We start from the raw sequence: 15082 nt of genomic DNA, 5'->3' as shown, positions 1-15082 counted from the left end.
GCCACCCCATCTTGTTGGCAAGCTGTTTTAAGTGCTGCCTTGCAGACCCTCTGAAATAGCACCCACCACCACCATCCTGTGACTGGTGGCTTCTGTATCTACCCTCACAAGGCAGGGAATCTTGTCTCACAATCAAGCTTCAGGCCTGAGGCCAAGAGCGAGACAGGGAAGTAGGTGGGGTCTTGGCTCCGTGTTTCTGTCCAGTCTGGCTGTGGCGGGCTTGAAGGACTCACCCTGCTTATCAGATACAAGGAAGGTGGGCCTTGAAAACCTTTCAGTGGCTCACTGGTCACTCTTACCTTTCCTGGATCTCTGAGCAGGGCTGTCCCAGAGCCCTCAAGTCTACTGACACTCATGTTGCCTGCTCTGACCAAGCACACCTCCCTGCAGACTGGCTAGGCCTGGGTTCCCATGGCACCCTCAAGTAGCAGCCCACAGTTCCTCTCCCAGGATGCCACCCCAGGGGATCATAGCAGACATTCTCCCCTAATCTGATGGCAGATTAATTATCAGTAAATGAACCAGAATGTGAACTCTGACCGCTCTTTCCACCCCCCTTCCTCTGGAGGCTTTAGCAGACCCCTCCACACTCTGTTCCAACTGGGAGCTGAGCATCCGTCCAGACAGCAGAATCCCAGACCAGTGGTGGTTGTTCTCTGAACCCTGTGCCCAACAGACCATATCTCCTAGGCTTCCTTGCTTTCCAGCTTCTAGGTAGATTTGGCCAATGGGCAACACATGCAGAATAGAAGGCTCCAGACAGGTCACTTCTACTCTGCTCCTTCCCCAACCGTGTGGACTGGCATTGGCCAGCTCCTGTGGACCATGCTCCCCTGCAGCAATGTGGGGAACTAGTCCCTGTCTTTAAAAATTAGTTGTGTGGGGTTCACAACTTGTATTCCTGTCCTACGCCTACTGCCAGATTAAAACCTGATTGTCTTAAATTTACTTTTACAGTTCAGGATAACAGAAGTCAAGAGATCAAGAAGAGCTGCCGGTGGGCCCTAGAGGAAGCTTCTTCCTGCCTATTATAATTGGGGCCTCCAGGCATCCTTGACTTATGGTCATCTAGTCTCTCTCTATCTTCACATGGCTTCTTCTGTGCTTTATCCACATCTCCCATCTCTCATCCCAGGAGTCGGCACACAGACCTGCCTGTGGGGGAGCCAGCTTTTGCCCAGTAGTTCCTGAGCACATCCTGACAGACCTGGGTGTTAAGGACTCTCCAGCATGGCTGCCACTCTCTGGTGGCCCTTACATCAAAAGAGCACAGCGTTTTTGAGACTCCACTGATTCTCTGGAGATGATCCCCATGTCCCCGGTCCCCATGACCAGCCCCAAGTAGCTGTAGCTCACTTTGTCTTACCTTATACCAGGACATAATTCCTCGAAGGCATGGCTGTTGTCCGTTTAATTTTACTTCATAGTTTTTCGAGACGGGGTTTCTCTGTGTAGCTTTAGAGCCTGTCCTGGAACTTGCTCTGTAGATCAGACTGGCCTCGAACTCACAGAGATCCGCCTGCCTCTGCCTCCTGGGTGCTGGGATTAAAGGCATGTGCCCCAACCCCAGACTCGGAGTGATTTTTTTTTCTTGTATAGAGTGATTCTTCCCCAGTCAGTGAGTTTAGCAAGAATCCACATGCTTCTCAGAGAGCTACACAAAGTAAGGCTGACCCCACCATTCTGTCATCTGTGCCAGGTGGCACCAGCCCTTAAATCTCCATAATGCTGTCCCAAACTTAGCCACTATTTTATCCCAGGTCCCTCACTTGAACTCCAGACTGGTACTAAGACTCTGAGAAGGTAAGCAACTTTGGCCCATGGCAGAATCCCAGGGGACAAGAGGTGGAGCCTGCCAAAAGCCAGTGTTGATGATGGGGTGGGAAGGTCTCCTAATGCTAAAGCCCCCATCCATACCTACACTTCCTTGGCTACTTCCTGGGACCCCATCAACTGTTTAAGCCCCACAAGATAGATGGAGTCTTCAGTGACGATGAGTCAGGCAAAGACCAAGTCAGGCATGCTGGGAACAGCTAAGGGGCTCAGCTCCATCTGAGTGGAAGCTGGTGGCCTCAGCTTTTGGGCTGCTCAACAAGGAGAGAGACTGTGGAGGGGCACCAGCTACATGTGCCCTGGAATAACATTCCCACAGGCTAAGAGTAGGCACCCTGATATCTGCCCTTCTCTGACGTCCCCAGCCAGGCCAGGGCTAAGGCCAGGGCTCCTGGCAGCTGCTATAGGGACAGTGGGCCTGGAACCCAGGCAGGGGTGGGCCCGTGATCCTGCCAAGCTTGCCCTCAGGAAGGATGCCTGGTCCCACGGGGCTGCTGCCATGTGGCAGAGTGAAAAGATAGGGAAACTAAACCCGAGAAACTCCGCAGAGCCCCAGAGCTGCTCTGCCCCTCCTAGGGGTCCCCATTTCCTCATCTATGATGGGAAACATTGTTACTGTGTGCCAACAGGCTCAGGAGTTAGTGCAACACCATGTGAAAGGGGCTCAGAACTCCCCCTTACAGGACTGGCCTGACCCGGTTCCCCCAAAGAAGAAGGAGAGCAGGTTTGAAGGGGGTGTGGCTATGAGTGACTGTAGGGAATTTCTGCCCTTAAAATTTACTCTCAGAATTTGATAATTTAAAAAGTATATTTGACTTGCACATTATAACAGAAATGGATTTTCGGGGGGGGGTGAGTCAAGACAGGGTTTCTCTGTGTATCCTTGGTTGTCCTGAAACTCACTCTCTAGACCACCAGACTGGTCTTGAACTCACAGAGATCCACCTCCCTCTGCCTCCCAAATACTGGGTTCAAAGGTGTGCACCACCACCACCTAGCACAGAAATGGAATTTTGAAGAACATGAACAAGAAGAGAAAATACTCCAAAAGCCTTCAACCAATACTAGCTACTATATAAGGTTCTTAATTTTAGCACTGAACTTCCTGGCAGGTTGAGCAAAAAGGGCAATACCATGAGTCACACACTGTTGGGAGCCTGGACATACTGTGATGTTCCAGACCAAGCTTTCTGGCCTTTCTGTCCCTTGGTTCACTCAGACCACTAGACTTCAGGTGCTAACTTGGGTTTGGAAAACGTGCCTGGCTGGGCAAAGAATGGAGATCAGAGCTGTGGACAGATGCTGGGCAAGGGTGAAGCTGCCTGGCATAGAAGGGCTACTCAGCAGAAAGCAGGAAGAATTGACAAGAGGCCAACGCAGTGCCACGAAAGCCCCCAGGAGCAGCGAGTGCACGGGGCAGTGCCGAGCAGAGAGGGGTTAAGGCCTCAACAACTCAAGGACTGGCAGGGCCAGGCCGGTAGCTGCTGAGCAGTTCAGAAATCTATTTTCCTAAGCTCTTGGCCTGAAACCTCAAGTGTATTTTCCCTAAGTTTTATTTTTTCTTTGACCCCAAACTCTGGTAAATTTAAGGGAAATTTAATTATGGTGTTTTGGGTCCATTTACACTTAAACCCTCTCAGCATTTTTTTCCAGGACCCCTTTGCAGTTCAGCACGCCTTGGAAGCCTTCTAAATGAATGTTTTATTATTTTTTTTTTAAAGGCTTTGCTCCCCCCTCCTACTCCCCAGGACTAGCCTTTCTGCCAAGAATAAACAAGTCCTAACTCTGCAGGCTCCGGCAGAACTAGGAATCTAGGCCCCAGGGCCCAGCAGTCCTTGCCACACCCTCCTCCTCCACCCCAGTAGGTCTCTATCACACTGTACCCCATCCTCTCAGTCCACTGGCACCCCTGGCATCACCTATGGCAGTCTTGTTCTGTCCCCCTCTGCTGGTTTCCCTTGCACCCATCAACCAAACATCCAGCTCCAGTCTCTGAGTTGATAGTAGCTAGTTGGTGTGTGTATGTGTGTGTGTGTATGTGTGTGTTCCTAACCCTCCTACAGATTGCTTGGACTGGCCAAACAGTGCTGGCTCATACCTTGAATCCCAGCACTCAGGAGGCAGAGGCAGATGGATCTCTGTGAGTTCAAGTCCAGCCTGGTCTACAGAACAAGTTCCAGAACAGGCCCCAAAGCTACACAGAGAAACCATGTTTCAAAAAAACAAAAATAAATAAATAAATAAATAAAATGAAAACAACAACAAAAAATTAGATGGCTCGTGTCGGACAATCCAGGTCCTGTGTGGTCAGGAGAAAGTGAAGTTGGTAGTCTTTTTTTTTTTTTTTTTTTTGGTTTCTCGAGACAGGGTTTCTCTGTGGTTTTGGAGCCTGTCCTGGAACTAGCTCTTGTAGACCAGGCTGGTCTCGAACTCACAGAGATCCGCCTGCCTCTGCCTCCCAAGTGCTGGGATTAAAGGCGTGCGCCACCACCGCCCGGCTTGAAGTTGGTAGTCTTGGTAGCTGTTGACAGAACCCTCACGGCAGCCCCATTTGACAGATGGGGAATAAGGAGGCACTGTCTTAGAACTTAGTCACCAGAGGTGACCACGACACTTCCAGAGATGTTTCAGCTGAGTTTAGGAATGGTGGAATGTTCAGGGAGTCCTCAGAGCAGTCGGGCTCAGAGCCCCATCAGCCTGAGGAAAAGGGCCAGCCCACCCACAAGACCCGAGACTTTAAAAGTGCTGGAGGATCTGGCGATCCTGGGGAATACTGGCGATACCGGCACACAGGCTGCTCGTGGCTAATTAGAAGAAGTGGGTGTTTGCAAAGAACTCAGCAGGTAAAGGCTGTCAACTCACAAACCTGTAGCCACTTCAGGAGCCTCCCAAGGGCCACAGGCCTACCCTTAAGCTCCTAAGTCTCTAGCAGAATCCAGTAAGAGGATACAGCCTGCCTAGCAGTGGACCTGGGTCCCTAAGCTAGTCCCTGCCCTGGTTCACAAACTAGGCATCCAGGGCCTGGGAGCTAAGCGAAGGGAACTAGATGTAGGGTGAAGGGCAGACGCCTGCTCTCTTCAGTCCACATCTGAAGGTGTTTTGCTGTCTGCTGGACTCCATCAGGGGCTGGTGGGCGATGTTCTGCAGCTCAGTTCCAGTACAGGTGGTGCCAGGAATACCAAGGCGTGTTCTGTGACCGTCTCTTTTCTGTCAGGATCCCTTTCGTCAGGGTCTTCTCAGGGGCTGAGCAGAATGTACACCCAGGAGATTCCTGCCCAGAAGGCAAATGCAGACTGCAGGTACCTTAAGAGTCCTGAGGCTTGGGCAGGCAGTTGCTCCTTAGACACAGGTCACGGCTCCTCACTGGGGGCTCCTCGTTGACCATCTAGTTAGCCCCTTCTCTCTGAGCCACCACCTGCTCTCGGCCCTCAAGGCCCTAGCACTGAGCAGGATGGACACAGAGTCTGAAACCCCTAATAGAGATGTCTTTGCTTCTGGATGCCCTCTCCTCCTAGCCACGCCCATTGCCTGCCCTGGCCCTGGATGCTGACAGCTTTATTGTCCACTGGGCTGGAGAGGGACTCAGGGTGTGGTGAGGCAGCCTCTGGGATGTGAAGGTACAGATCACCACCAGGGCAGACGTTTGGAATCTGATACGGGGTTCCCAGGCAGTGTGCACCCCCGCAACAGTCCATTCCTGTGTCCCTGTTCACACTAGTCTGCCCCGTGATCACCATCTTCATAGGCCCCAGTTGGGGTGCCATGGCCTCTCAAGCCCAAGTCAAAGATGATTAACAGATGCCTAGGACAGGGATACGGAAAGTTTAATTCTGAGAAGCAGGGTAAAGGGGAGGTCCTGTCTATTCCTGAGGTGGGCACACCAAACTCCTCTCCTTGGAGCTTTGTGGTCCTCAGGTCCTGACAACTCAGCTCAAGAAATATACTCCAGCATCCAGGAGAGCCTGCCCAGAGAGCCAGTGTCTCCCCAGGGCAGAGCAGGGGTAAAGCCCAGGGCGGCAGCTGGGGCCAGAGCCCAGGTTCCCAAGTCCAAGTTATCTCAAAACTAGCATCTGTGTTGCCTCAGTGTGGATCAAAGCCGCTTACCCAGCCTGCCACCAGAGCTGGATTCCCACAGTCATTCACTCTCCCTCCCCCTTCCCCTTCCCAGCAGGCTTCATTCTGGCTTTGCTACCCCAGCCTCCTTGTCCACAAGGACCCTCCCTCCCTCCCCTTCCCTGGAATGTTTTCCTGAGCCTTTATACCCACTCTTGTGACTCCGTGGCTTATTTCCACATCTCCCTGTCACGTAAGAGTCCTCATCTTTAGGAAGGCTATGACCAGCTTCCAGGAGGGGGTAGACACTACCAGGTCTGCAGTAGACAATACATCAGTTAACCTGGAGGCAGAAGACAGAGGCTCAGGACAGATGACTCCAAGGCAGGATCAGGTGGGATCATTGGCAGCTCAAGACCTAGAGATGCCTGTGTCGTTATATACAGTCAGTCAAATGCCCTGGACAAGAGAGCTGCTGTGGACTAGGGTAATGATGTTCCTGAGATGTTCTGCGAGTTCCTACTGCCCCATGCCTGCCTGCCTGCCTGGGTGCAGAGGACTGGGTTGGGCTTGGAAAACTGGGTCAGAGCAAGGCTGGGCAGGCCCCTGTGCCAGCACCACCTCATCTCACCTAGCAGAGCGTATGCCCAAGGCAGGGCAGGGACTCTCATGGAGGCAGCCTGGGACCTATACCCATCTGGGCACAGCCGCTCCTGTTTTGTGTGTACGCACGTGCAGTTATGTGGAAGCCACAAGAGTCTCAGCTAGAGCTTTAGGCTTCCTTCTTCCCCTCAGGTGACTGCCCTAGGTCAGAACAGCTGCAGACAGTCCCAAGCCCAGGATACCCCACTTTCCAGGCTAACCCACCAAAGCTGGGTCACCTATGTATACTGGACAGCCTGAGTGATCCCTGCCCTCAGGGAAGGACTCGCTGCTGAGACCCTGCACCTCTGGGGCTCTTTGAGGTGAGGATAAGGTAGTTCTTGATGCCAAGTCTTCAAAAGGGCAGCAAGCAACCTGCCCTGAGGCACACAGCAAATCAAGAACCACCCCTTCTGCCTGCCCCAGGAACATCTATCCGGGCTCCCTGCCCCCCAACCCCCAAGCACATCCTCCCACCCAAGGACTTTCAGGGCACCCAGCCAGTTTCACTCATGGTTACTCTAGAAAAGCTGCCAGGATCAGCAATGGCTATCCCATGCCTATGGGGCTAGCCTCACTCAGGGGTCCCCTCTGTGCCCAGTGTTCATTCTGGTTGTACATGGGGGCCACACTGACCTGGCTCACGGAAGGTAGGATGCAGAGGGGCAGAGCATCCTTCTCCATTCCCTTACTTCATCCCTGGGACACCCTCTGGCCCCACAGAGGCCTGGGATTCCCACCATGAAGTCGATCCCAGTCTCCCTTGCTAGGTCTATAAGAGAGGGCAAGTGTCCAAACTATGATCATACACCCACCTATCAGCATTAAGAGACCCTCTTCTATCTCTGCCCAGGACCCTTGCTACAGTCACTCATGGTCTGTGCCTATACAGGGGTGAAGCTCCCTGTCACTCTGAGCCCCCACCTTGCTCCCAGGGACAGGTCTCTCTCTCACCTTGATTCACGGACCTAAGGATCCCAGAATAGCACCCTCACCCTCCCTATACACATGCATACACGCACACGTGTACACAGCACACACACACACTTGTTCTTCTTGTAAAGGGCTTAAAGGATTCTACTGCTTGCTACTGTCGAGCTCACAGAACTGGTAATGCCAGAAACCAGCAGGTTGGGCAGGTGGAGACTCGATGGGTGCCGCTCCCCTAGGCCTCTCTATTTGACTTCTCCAGGCCTGCCCTGAACCTCCTGTTCTGGAAGAGAAAGTGAAGACAGCCCCACCTGCCTCAGCTATGCTCAGCTTTGAAGGTTAGACCACCTGCCCTTATGTCACAGGCTTTCCCAGGCCTCCAGAGTCAGCGCAGCTCTTTCCTGGGGGCTCCTGAACATCTCTCATGTGTAGGATGACAAACCCCATCAACACCAGGACTGAGATGGTCCCTTACTGTCTTCCAGCCTTGGCCTCCAGCAGACAACCACCTGACCATCCTTCCCACTATTAGACAATGTTGGCCTGGGCCCCCAGCTCATGAAAAGCTTTGGGCAGGTCTACTCTGCAGTGTTGTTTGTAAAATGTGGACCATAAAGTACAACCTGGACGTAAGAGAAGGTTTAGGAACCAAAGACTTCTGGAGGGCACAGTGTGGATCTTGGGGACATTGTAATCACTACCAATCAGGAGTCTCTTGGCCCTGGGACGGCTGGCCAGGAGCAAAGAAGATTCAAACTTAGTGACAAAAAGTGTCTACGGTGAGATGTTTGAAAGTAGGAGACTGAGGGGCTGGAGAGATGGCTCAGTGATTAAGAGCACTGCCTGCTCTTCCAAAAGTCCTGAGTTCAATTCCCGGCAACCACATGGTGGCTCACAACCATCTGTAATGAGGTCTAGTGCTCTCTTCTGGCCTGTAGACATACACACAAACAGAATATTGTATACATAATAAATAAATATTAAAAAAAAAAGAAAGTAGGAGGCTGAGATGGAGCTGAAGGGACAAGTGCTGAGAAGGTGGGTAGACCTGGTCTAAGTCAGGGTTCAGAGTTAAACAGGATGCTTGTAGCCTAGCAACAGCAATGGTCCAGCAGCAAAGCACAAGCAAACACATGGTGAAAGCGACTGTGTTGGTACTTGTGACCAGGTCATGCAGGAAAGGGGTGGCTCAGACCTGACCACAAGACACATTCAGAGTCTGCAACCTCATTCTCTCTCACGTGGAGGTCAGCCCTGCCCTATCCTCTGCCAGAGTCCACCAATGCCACAGCAAGCTTTCTGAAGGCCCCAGCCTATAGCCATCTCCCAAACCAACCAGGTGAGCCTGGGGTAAGTCTCGACTTACATAGAGACCGATGAGACAACCAGAGGTGGGTTCTAGGAGTGTGTACCTTGTGATTCTAGACTGACAGAACTGGAGCTTCAGAATCCACTCCGGGGTAGTACCTCCATAGCATGCATGCTGCCATATGCCCGGAGTTCCAGGACATTCATGGCTACACAGAGAAACTTTGTCTCAAACAAAACAAAACAAAAAATCTGGTCCATGAGTTCACATCAACAAGCCATCCAGAGAAAGTCTAGGATTGGGTCTCAGCCCAGTCCCCATGCCACCCTAGATCTCCAGTGCTTCTCTCAGGGGCTCTGCCCTTAGTTACAGACCATTGGTCCCTTAACCAAAGGGGAGGAGCTAATGGCTAATGGAGACAAGCTGAGTCTAGTCATCGTCCATCAGCACTTTCAGAAGTGCTCCGAGGTGTGTGGATGGGCGTCAGGTTGAGGTTTGACTTGGGGCTCCTAAAACTCAAGGCCAGCTCATCAGGTGACTTAAGTACAGCTATGTGAGGCCTTGACCAGTATCTTACCTGTGCTAGGCCCTCCAGTAGCAAATGTGGCCCTGAGAGCACTTCAGACACAAAAATGAGCAGGGCACAAAAGTTTGTTTTTTTTGGGTTTTTTTTTTTTTTTTTTTTTTTTTTGGTTTTTCGAGACAGAGTTTCTCTGTGGCTTTGGAGCCTGTCCTGGAACTAGCTCTTGTAGACCAGGCTGGTCTCGGACTCACAGAGATCCGCCTGCCTCTGCCTCCCGAGTGCTGGGATTAAAGGCGCGTGCCACCACCGCCCAGCTAGGGCACAAAAGTTGAACACTGCACTGTGCAGGAGCCCCTGAGCACCGGCTTCTGACCCAGTGGTATGTGGTAAAACTTCCTGGAGAGATGGAACACACATATTTACTCCTCCCAGTTAGGGAACCCACAACAGCCTAAAGCACAGAGACCACCAAAGTCCAACCTGGTGAAACATGAGCTTTAATGGGGTTCCTTACAGGAACATGAGTAAGGGGTTACTTATAGGAGCAGAAATGAACCAATGACAACTGCATCACCCAAGCTCACCCCAGTACAGGTGAAGCTCACAGAGCTGGGAGCCTGAAGCATACGGTACAGCCTGCAGGCAGCTCACCAACTTGGAGAGTGTCCTTTCCAGGTGCCTCAGTTGGTCTAAAATTTCTTCTAGGCAGTTTGACTGGTTTCTGGTTTTTCCAGGGAGTAGGTCTGATCCCATGCGTTCTTTGCCTCTTCATTTGTCCGAGGGGAGCTCTCAGCATTCCTTGTTTACTCTGTCAGGGGCCTAGTGAATCTGGTCAGTTTCAGGGACTTCCTGAAGCTATTTTGAGTTATTTACCTTCCTGCTCAAGGAGCTTCCCTGCAGGATGTAATGTTTCCATCTCAGAGGAAACTGTTACACAACATCCTGGCTCTCACAACAGGGCGGTGTGTGACCTACCCCCGGCTGCTACCAGCTGGCCCGCAGGACTGCCAGCATGGATAGATGTCTTCCACCAGTGCGTAGAGATTGTGACCCTTAAGGAACACAAGAGCCATTGACAGTAGCCTTATGAGCCTTTCTTGTTCAGGATGTCTGATACGTGTCAGCTCCCCATGATCCAGGCCTGCTACCTATGGACTTCTGGGAGACTCCGGGAAGGTTTGGCGTTGAAACTTCAGCTGTTCTTGCCACACTTCTTGGGTGTGTTTTCTCCGCTAGACCAGCACCTGCCAGGGAGGCTTTGCCAACAGCTTGGACACTCTTGTGAATGACACTTCGTGCTAGGAGGCAGCTCAGATAAGTCCACTGCCCCATGATAGGGGACTCTGTGTGTGTGTGTGTGTGTGGAGAGAGAGAGAGAGAGAGAGAGAGAGAGAGAGAGAGAGAGAGAGAGAGAGAGAGAGAGGACCAGGGTCTAGGGTCCACTAGGAGAGGGACTGTGTGAACCAGGGCTTAGAGCCCACTAGGAAACCATTGGCCAGGCTAATCACTGACTCTTTCCTAGTCTAGGGTTGGTTGCTGAAAAGGAGGTTTTGCTGAAGCTTCACTGGGGGAGGCTGAGCCTGTCCAGGCCTTGGGCTGCCAGAGAGGAAAGTGCCTGCTGGGGAAGCAGGCACAGCTGCTGTGCAGGGTGAGCCTCGCACTTCCTAGAAAATACAGCTTTTGCACATCATGTTTATTTAGGCCAAGAAAACAAAAGCATTCCAGAACTTCAGAGAGGGAGAATTATTGCTCTTGGGCCTTTGAGCACTTTTGAGCCCCTGGCAGCTGAAAGGAGGACAGAACAAGGCAAGGGCTGGGGTAAAGCACAGCTAGGAGAGTGTGTGCCTCTATATGAAGCCCTAGGTTCAATCCCCACCACTACATAAAAGCCAGGCATGGTGTTCTGTACCTATAATCCTAGCGTTTAGGAGGCTGAAGCAGGAGGATCCCGAGAAGTTTGGGGCTAGCCTGGGATATATAGCATGTTCCAGTCCTGCCATGGCTATGTAGCCAGACTTTGTCTCAAAACCAAAATATCAGGACATGGTGGCACATGCCTTTTAATCTCAGCACTTGGGGAGGCAGAGGTAGGAGGAGCTCTGTGAGCCTGAAGCCAGCCTGGTCTACAAAGTGAGTTCCAGCACAGTCAGGGCTATTACATGGAGAAATAATGTCTTGAAAATAAAACCAAAATCAAAAATAAAACAAAAAAGAATAGTGTGGCCAGGTATGGTAACACACTTAAAATATATCACCACTCAGAATCTCAAATTCAAGGTCAGCCTGTGCTACATAATAGGATCAATCTCAAAAACAACAAGCAAGGTGTAGTGGCACACAACTTTACACCCAACCCTAAGCAGAGGCAAATGGATATCTTGGATCTCTGTGAGTTCAAATCTAGCTTAAGACTACAGAACAAATTTCCTAGTCAAGGCTGGGCGGTGGTGGCACACGCCTTTAATCCCAGCACTTGGGAGGCAGAGGCAGGCGGATTTCTGTGAGTTCGAGACCAGCCTGGTCTACAAGAGCTAGTTCCAGGACAGGCTCCAAAACCACAGAGAAACCCTGGGGGGGGGGGGCGGGAATTCCTAGTCAACCAGGGCTACATAATGAGACCTTGTTTCCAAACAAACACAAAGAACACTGAAGCCAAGTTGAGTAGAAAAAAATTAAAAAGGTAGGGCTCATCTCCACCTTAATATTCCATGTCCCCTCCCATCCTGAACTACACGTGGAGAGCAGCAAGGAGCCACTCGGAGAGGACAGAGCCACAGTGTGACCATATTCTGACACTGAGTTGTCTGGTAAGACACCTCATCCAGAGGACAGCCGAGGGACACTGAGCAGGGACACCTATGACTAACACTTGGCCGTGAGTAGGATGGAATGCAGCCCACAGAGCTGATGGCTACTGCATTTGCCCCAAACCACCTGATGTCCTCATGGCCTTCTAACAATATTCCCTTTTAGCTCCCTTCCAGGCAGCCCAGGAGCCTATACAACCCTGAGTGGGCGTGTATCTACTCTCTGACAGAGATCTATGGCTCTTGGGCCCCTTACATAGCCAGGTCTTCTAGCACAAGCTTTTGGGCTTTCTTTCTCCCTACACTTCCACCGCGGCTCCTCAGGCCACCTCAGGGCCTTTGGGAGTCAGCTACTCTCCCTGGGGTTGTCCCCACTCCGGGTTTCCTATCTCATTCCCTAGAGAAACATTCCTGCCTCACTCTCAACCATAGGGCAGAGGGCCCTGAGGATGATGACCTCCTGACTTGGAGCAGGGCCTGTGATTGGACTCAGAATTATAAAGTGACCAGTGAGTGACTGGCTAAGCCCCAAGGCATGATGGATGCCCCAACCTGCATGTGAACACCTAGAGGAAGCTAGCACCCTCAGGGTAGACAGTGCCTACAGCGCTCACAACTTGGTTCTCAGCCTTGGCTGATGCTTTGCTCCTCCCACCAACCCAGCCCAGACAAATGCTAAAGCATGATAGCCTAGAAGGTGGCTCCTGGGCCCAGCTAACTAGAGGACAGCCACATTCCACTCTGCTGGTTCAGCTGACCAAGGGCTTTTTTCAAAGACATGTCTAATGAAGTGTTCTTTGAAGTAGATCATATGTGACCACCCACGCACAGAGGCTTAGGGGCCAGACCTGGCCATGGCCAGGGCTTTCCTGCACAGGCCAAACTGAAACCTGCAGCTTGTTCTAGAACCAACATCCCGATAGATGCTAGATATCCCTTACCTGCCCAGAAAGGGATACAGATGGCTGGATTTAGGTCTTGGGCTTCTGACAAAGCAAAGTAAGGGTGGTCCAGGCCCGCGACTTAATGGTTGGTCACTAGCTCTCTCCACCCCTACTCACTTCAGCTCTATCTGGATGATCATTCATTTGCTCATTCACACCTCCCATGGCCCCTGGGGTCATTCGAGCCACATACGCTAAGGCCCTGCCTCTGTAGCTGGAGAGCCATGGCTGACCCGGAAAATGGTTGTACAGGAAGGTTGGCCTAGTGATCCCCAACAATACCCCCACCCCCTTTTCTGCTGTGCCACTTTGAAAAGAGCTGGGGGTGGTGGTGGGTTAGGGTGTTGCCAAGAGCTCCTTGTCAGAGGCTCCACCTAGCCTGCTCTTTCAGCCTACTATCCGTATTGTCTGGGGCCCACTGTCCCTCAGCTACAGGGGTGGCTGCTGTGTCCACGTAGGATGGGTGCCAGGCTGCCTGCCCTCACTCCTTACTCAGCTGATTATGAGAACCAGGACTTCCTGCAACCCTGCAGAGCCTCTGCGCTTCCTGGTAACTGCCAGTTCCAGGTTCCACTTCTCTGATAGCCTCCTGGGGCTTGGTCCTGGCTGGCAGGAGAAAACAGACTGCACACCAGTTCTTAGGACCAGCGCCGCAGACCAGCCCAGGGTCAACGCAGGCTCAGCCTGGGGCACTGGAGATGCTGGTGGGCACTGCTCAGCTTAGTGCCTGGTCAGTGGTGGGACCACAGGGCAGGATACAGAGAGCAAACGGGCTTCAGACAGCCTCACAGCACTGCCTTCAAGCTCTAAGGACTCAGTGGGGCTGGGATAGGAACTGCCACTGTGCCCTTGCCCACAGAGCTACTTGGAAGACACCATGCCTTCTAGGGGGTCCCAGGGACCTGGAGGTCCTGGGAAATATGGGCAATGGGGTTGGCATTCAAACCTTGAATCCTCAAATATGTGTGAGTGTTCGCAGTGCTAGGCAGGGACAGTTATGCACAGACCAGAGAAAGGGGCCCTGGTTTCTCTGGGGCTGAGGGGAGAGCATGCAAAGGAAGGGTCAGCCAGCCTGCCTTCAATAACAGGCTTTACTCAGGGGCATGACATGATATGATTAAGGCTTCGAGAGCTCCCTGGCTGCTGGGTGGAAAGGGGCTAAGAGGGCAGAACCCGCGGTCAGCCAGATGGACAAGACCCATGCTTGCTCAGGGACAGCCACAGAAGGCATGAGTGGGGTCCCCAGGAGCAGCCAACATCAGTAACGCCAGGGAGAGAGGGTGGGGGCAGAGGAGGGGTCCTGAGTTAGGGGGCTGACAGCTCAATCCTGCCCGTCACTGCTCAATGGGCCCTTGTCCCCCTTCCATTGAGTGCTGCATTCCCGGCCCCCTGGAGACGGCCTGGCCACGGCCATCTCCGGGGAGGCAGGAATGCGGCAGGCGGGGCTGGAGCTGGGGGTGGGGGCTCCTGTTCTCACGCCCGGGGCCACTCTGGCCGACTCAATTGGAATTTAAATGCTGGCTATTGTTGTCCCAGGAATGGCCAGGAGTCAGCTCTGCCCTAGGGGCTTGGCCAGACCGGGACTGGAGGGGCTAGCCAGCTTCACAGTCAACCAGCCAGCTTCCACCAAACCCAACCAGTCACTCCTGCAGGCTGGTCCCCAATCCTCCTCCAGGCAGCCCTCCAGGACCACTCCTACTCTCTTTCATGGCTTTCCAGCTTTGATGGGTTTGGGACAATGGGCTAGGAAGGGGCTAACTGTGAGGTCTGCTTTCCCATGCCCCATGGTCCTTCAGGGACATCAGGGACAAAGATGAGTGGACAGAAGGGCTCAGGACTACATTGGAGACTGGAGAATCTGCTTGGCAGGAGACTGAGGTGTGGCCACCCTGAGGTGTCTCCATGTACAGGGCATTTAAGGCCTCTGCAAGGACCTGACCGAGGCTGAGCTGGAATAAACCAGGTTCCTTTAGAATGGCTTTTCTTATTTGGACTCAAAGTGGAGAGTCACCCCCTCTTTTCTAGGTCCAAATAGGGACCC

This window comes from Chionomys nivalis, chromosome 6 (genome assembly GCF_950005125.1).
Source record: "Chionomys nivalis chromosome 6, mChiNiv1.1, whole genome shotgun sequence".
Classification (NCBI taxonomy): domain Eukaryota; kingdom Metazoa; phylum Chordata; class Mammalia; order Rodentia; family Cricetidae; genus Chionomys; species Chionomys nivalis.
Note: the sequence above shows the minus strand (reverse complement) of the source record.